Below are 6,405 nucleotides of genomic sequence, written 5' to 3'. Positions count from 1 at the left end.
AATCGTAAAATTATAATCTCTATTATATGAGATGTTTGCCAAAGTAAAGAGAATACTTTGTATATGTACGTGTTCATGTATGTATATAGTATGATTCTTTTGATATAAAAATTACGCGGAGAAGACTGGTGTACGAAGCACAGAGAGGGAGGAGTGATTTTATAAAACTTTTAGTAGATATATAATACATAAATGCAAACCTACATACCTAATACACATATACATGCGTTTTGTTTATTTTATCACAAACATTCCGTATATGAAATCTTAAGTAGAGCTTGCAAATGCAGTATTATCTTTTCATTATGTTTACAGGACCTGACTTCAAAGATGCAGACATTTGCTGCTTGCATGAGTGAATCCTTCTGAACAAACCTTTCATAAATTAAACAAGAACCAACTGACGATAGCAACCTAATATAGATACATGAATGACTATTAATTTTTTATTATGTATGACTATTAGTTTTATATTATGTATGACTATTAGTTTTATATTATGTATGACTATTAATTTTATATTATGTATGACTATTAGTTTTATATTATGTATGACTATTAGTTTTATATTATGTATGACTATTAGTTTTATATTATGTATGACTATTAGTTTTATAATGTCCGGAAGTATAAGTAATGTTTTACACGTTTACACGGTCTCACTGGAAATAGCTTTTCGCGTCTCGGAGTATCTATAATGACATTTTAGGGTCAGAGGGGAAGTGCCACAAGCCCTGGCAGCGGTGGGATTCGAACCCACGCCTCCGAAGAGACTGGTGCCTAAAACCAGCGCCTTGGACCGCTCGGCCACGCTACCTGTTGATCTATGTTGCATTGCCACTGTTTTAAACTAAGACCGGATGCATGCTCTTGAATTCCATTGCTAATAAAAGGGAAAAGAAACTACTACCTTTACGTTAGGTAGAAAGAGAAACATTTACTTTTCAGATAGATATTTATTTTTTTGATAATTGTTTTGTAGTTAGCATAAAATACATCAAATTTTCCTCCTGCAATAGGCAACAGCATCTCCAACGTGATCCCGGGATATAATGTGTACGTAAAAATATGATCAGTTTCGTTTGATGCATTCGGAAATTTGGAAAGAAAGCATTTTGTATAAGAACATGTTAGAATGACGATATATACACTTATGAACCGTATTCATGTTGACAAATGTGGAAAGGTATGAATGAGAACGAATATCTTGTATTGTGAAGATATTCGTTCTCATTCATACCTTTCCACAATATACACTTATTGTAAATATAGTTATTTCTCTCAGGTAACTCTACAGTAGATAGTAAAAAGTGAATGTGGTCTGAAATGGAAACAGAAAATGTCAATCATATTCTTCTGTAGATGACCTTTGATAACCTGTAAGATATGTTCTGACATCTTAATAAATAGCGGAAGGAATTAAGTGAAACGAGTGACATGATTCATTCACATATTTTGTAAACAATTCCGATGGCCTTACCTGACTCAGGGATACACGGTGAAACATTCAGGTTAAATGTCAGATCACACACATTTCATCACATTCGGGGCTGAATACTGTACGATGACTACTGCAGCAGATTCCCTCTTTACGGTCTCCTTTGATGTGGATATCACGCCCGTTTCTCAGGTTTCAAGAGGCTTTCCTGTTCCACAAACGCCAAGTCTATTAAACGGCGATGTTCCCTTGTGCACACCACATCCTGGGGTCCCGTTGGCGATGCCTGTGGCGGAGGCGGTTGCCTGCCGCAGAAGGGCGATGCGGAAGACGAGGAGGTTCGGTGGGCGTCGGTCAGAGGCTCCCTTTGCGCGGAGAAGACTGGTGTACGAGGCGGAGAGGGAGGAGTGACTTCATGCAAACTTTGAATATTGAATGTTAAATTAATATACATTTATAGAGCTCCATGTTTATTCTTTTTTTCAAATTTAGAACCTACTTAACAGCAGTGCTCAGACAAAGGATCCATGCCAAGCGAAATGATAATTCGTAAATGATGTTCAGTGCAGCTTGTGTGAATACTTTTAAATTGTACATAAGAGGATTCTGCAAATCGGTTTAATAGCTCATGCAGGCTCAGGCTGGCGATAAGAACATTTGACATACATATCTACCCACTATGATTTCCCTTTGGCCCCACGCCGTATCTCTAATGACTCATCAGATCCACAGGTGAAGTGCCAAAAGCCTGGCAGCGGTGGGATTCGAACCCACGCCTCCGAAGAGACTGGTGCCTTAAACCAGCGCCTTAGACCGCTCGGCCACGCTACCTTCTGATGTTCACAGCCTTTGTCACTATGTCAATCGTCTGTCAGTTCGCACGATGCTAATGATTTCGAAATAATTTTGTACTGTACGAAAATCATTTCCGGTTTCACCTTACTACTTTTACAAAACCTTTACTAGAGGAATACAAAGGACTGCTTAATAATGTAACAAATGCACACACGCACAAAAGGCGTAGAAACTAATGATATAGTATTTTTCTCTAACCTTTACCAAAAATTCACGATTAACAAATATAATTCAGAGTTTAGTTTAGTTTAGTCCTTTACTTACCACCCTGGCTAACTGCACAGGCGTGGGCAAGCTGTGGTACATTTGATGCATGGTCAAAGCATTATATAATAGTATTACAGTGTAAATCTAGATCATAAAACTAAGTGAAATCTGGCAATATTCATCCGTAGAATCTGTTGACCCTCCAATACTAATATACCAAACGGAGGGGGGGGGTCCATTAGTTCCATGGTAATATATATTTGTAAACATAAAGACTAACGCCGGCTTATAATATACTACAATAAAAAAAAAACGTTAGAAGCGAAGTAATCCCAGTCAATCTCATAAAAACGTTGGTAATTATATAATCCGAGTAGCAAAAAAAAAAAAAAAAAAAAAAAAAAAAAAAAAAAAAAAATTCCAGTGAGAACGTGTAAAACATTAATTGTACTTCCGGGTGATATAAATCTAATAGTCATCCGAGTATTATATCAAGTCGTTATCGTCAATTAACGCTTATTTGGGAAATGAAAGGGTTGCTCTGAAGGATTCGCACATGTATTGGTGAAGTGAGGCCATTTAAACAAGATGAAGAGCTAATACTGCGTTTGGAATTACTACTTAAGATTTCATATACTGAACGTCAATGATAAAATAAACAAATCGTATATATGTATTGTGTAGGTATGTATTAAGTATATATATTTGCATCAATTCTTTATACACACACACACACACACACACACACACACACACACACACACACACACACACATATATATATATATATATATATATATATATATATATATATATATATATATATGCATAAATCATGTACGTATATATGCATCAATACAGAAAGCAACAAGTCTTCAGAAACAGTGTCTTCTACTATTTATTTAATATTTATTATTTCATTTAATATCTATCATTTAAGAATTGTATCAAGTCTCTCCTTCCTCTCGGCTTCGTAAACCAATCATCTCCTGGAGAAGGGAGCCTCTGACAAAAGCTCATCGAACCTCCACGTCTTCCGCATTGTCCTTCTGCAGCAGGCAACCGCCCCCGCCACGGGTATCTCCAATGGAATCCCAGGGTCTGGTGTATTTACATACATGCACACACACAGATACAGGCTATTCGCTTTATCGCAGATTTTACAATTAAAAAAATTAAAACGGAAGCAAACTAATTTACAAACATATGCAATGATAAATGATATTCAATCTTGTTCATTTAATAATAATCAATTTAATATATATCTAATCTTGTTAGATTAAATATTACTGATGGGCAAGATCTTGATTAAGCTTTATTACCTGGCACTTCACCATGCGAATGGGAGCAGTAATCCGATTCATATGTAAACTACCTGACCTTACCTGACTTCTGGGCTATGCGGTAAAACACAGTACTTAGAGGCAAGTCACGTCACATTTCTTCACATTACATAAGATATGAACAAGATGACTACTGCTTTTGCTCTCAAATGCCTTTCTTTCGACGAGGAGGTCTCCCCACTCTCTCTAATTTCAAGTGGATCTACTGTTCCACAAACACCAAACGCATCCAAAGATCCTGATGATGTTCGTATGTGCACACCACATCCTGGGGTCCCGTTGGCGATGCCTGTGGCGGAGGCGGTTGCCTGCCGCAGAAGGGCGATGCGGAAGACGAGGAGGTTCGGTGGGCGTCGGTCAGAGGCTCCCTTTGCGCGGAGAAGACTGGTGTACGAGGCGGAGAGGGAGGAGTGACTTTATAAAACTTTAAAGGACAAATGTAAAATAAATGTTTATCTAAAAAGTTCGTTTTTCTCTCAATCCATGTACGGTGTTTGAGGCAGAGATAAGAGAGTAGTTCTACTTTTTTTTCCGTAAACATTGGCTCCGAAAAGGCAATGGTTCTAACCCGTCATATACCCACGGAGGCAAGATACCAAACATGTATTTTTGTAGACAAAAGATTTATTTCTACAATACATCAATTTCATCACATTGTAAGTAAAATGTATCTCTACACAACTCTCCTCTATGACGTAGAGGATGCCTGTAGTGAAATAATAGCGTAATGCGAAAAGAGGTTCGTTGTCCGAAGAGGAGAGAAGAGGGAAGAGTGGCGTTATCTTAATTAACTTTCAAACGCATCATATAAAGTCTGTTGTTCCTTTCGATAATTTCAAATGAATTCTACCTCGACGCATCTCGTGTTGAAAAGCTATTACGATGACAGCTTGCCATATCCTTTCCTCGAATTAATAATTAATTCCCACACTGTTATAAGTGGCAAAACGTATGCTTAATTGCCAGACCTAAGTAGTCGCCATCGCCAATCTTTCTTGCATAAATCTCCAATCTCTGACTAGAGCAAAATGATATATATAATGCTGCAAGGAGTATAAAATTGTAAAAAGAGAAGATGTAAAGATCCCTTCAGAGAAATATTACCTGATATTATACCCGCTACAAATAATCCCTCCTTTTAGATAGGTGTAACGTTGATGTAGAAGAGACGAATTCATAGATTCTATAAAATAAGAAACTCCTATTACATATTCTTCATCCTAGGAATATTCATGGAATTTAATTTGGCTTTCATCACTTAATCAGTGGTTCTCATGAGCCATTACAGGCATTCCGTGAGGCTACAAGGGACCCCTTGTGGTATCGCCAGTCCGTTCCTATATAACCGAATCCGTTTTAAGTTTTCATCTTTGGCCATATCTTTATTTATTTGTTTATTTATTTATTTATTTATTTATAGCAATTGCATGAAGCCAATCAAAACTGTAACCTAAAGGATTTCTTTGTATCTGAGGTAACCGAATCCGTTTTAGGTTTTCATCTTTGGCCATATCTTTATTTATTTATTTATTTATTTATTTATGGCAATTCCATGAAGCCAATCAAAACTGTAACCTAAAGGATTTCTTTGTTTCTGAGGTAACCGAATCCGTTTTAGGTTTTCATCTTTGGCCATATCTTTATTTATTTGTTTATTTATTTATTTATTTATAGCAATTCCATCAAACCAATCAAAACTGAAACCTGAATATTTCTTTGTTTCTGAGGTAGGTTGTCTCGCCTTGCAATATACTCCGGTACACGAGCAGTTTCCTGTGAATTCACTCATCAACTTCTCTGCAATATCGCCGCAACTCTTACCTGCCCTTTAAATATACCTAAACACACACTTAGAGGATTATAATTACCGATGTAATCCCCCCCCCACCTTCCCCCTTTTCAAAAGACATATAGCGGCGAATGCGACATCCCATTTTTTCTAAATTATATAGACGTAAATAGAATGATAAGTTGCTCTGTCCTTGCGAAATGTAGCGAAAAGATTCCTGTGTTTATGAGATACATAAAAGAAAAGAAAGAGAAAAGGAAAGGAAAGGAAAGGAAAGAAAAGAAAAGAAAAGAAAAGAAAAAGAAAAAGAAAAAGAAAAAGAAAAAGAAAAAGAAAAAGAAAAAGAAAAAGAAAAAGAAAAAGAAAAAGAAAAAGAAAAAGAAAAAGAAAAAGAAAAAGAAAAAGAAAAAGAAAAGAAGAGGAGAAAAGAAGAAAAGAAAATAAAAAAAATAAAAAAATAGTGAGATTCAAGGACAAATGCAATAATAATCGCTAGTTCCTTGACATGTGTAAGTATCTGTGGTAGTTATAGTGATTAGTAATTAAAGAATCATGTTCAATACGGAAACATGAAAAACCAAGCATTACGGCTTTCTTTGCAGACGACCTCTGATGACCTTACCTGACCACACGAGAGTAATCATGCAACATTTGAGGTCATAAAAAGTTCTAATCCCAAACGTCGCTTACCTTAACTGACTTGTGGCTTACACGGCAAAGCACTCAGGTAAAAAGTTAAATCATTCTCCTTTACATTCTTTAGGAACTGAACA

The 6,405-nt window shown here is 36.3% G+C and overlaps 2 non-coding genes across 2 annotated transcripts; both read right to left on the bottom strand.

Moving 5' to 3' along the window:
- Positions 1-735: 735 nt before the first annotated feature.
- On the bottom strand, positions 736-817 carry TRNAL-UAG (transfer RNA leucine (anticodon UAG)). The gene has a single exon. It is a non-coding gene; the product is annotated as a tRNA-Leu (tRNA).
- A 1,370-nt stretch (positions 818-2,187) lies between these two features.
- TRNAL-AAG (transfer RNA leucine (anticodon AAG)) lies at positions 2,188-2,269 on the bottom strand. Its single transcript has one exon. It is a non-coding gene; the product is annotated as a tRNA-Leu (tRNA).
- Between the last annotated feature and the right edge of the window lie 4,136 nt (positions 2,270-6,405).

Source organism: Penaeus vannamei, chromosome 22 (genome assembly GCF_042767895.1).
Source record: "Penaeus vannamei isolate JL-2024 chromosome 22, ASM4276789v1, whole genome shotgun sequence".
Classification (NCBI taxonomy): domain Eukaryota; kingdom Metazoa; phylum Arthropoda; class Malacostraca; order Decapoda; family Penaeidae; genus Penaeus; species Penaeus vannamei.
The sequence above is the reverse complement of the archived record's forward strand: the minus strand, read 5'-3'. Positions and strand labels throughout refer to the sequence as shown.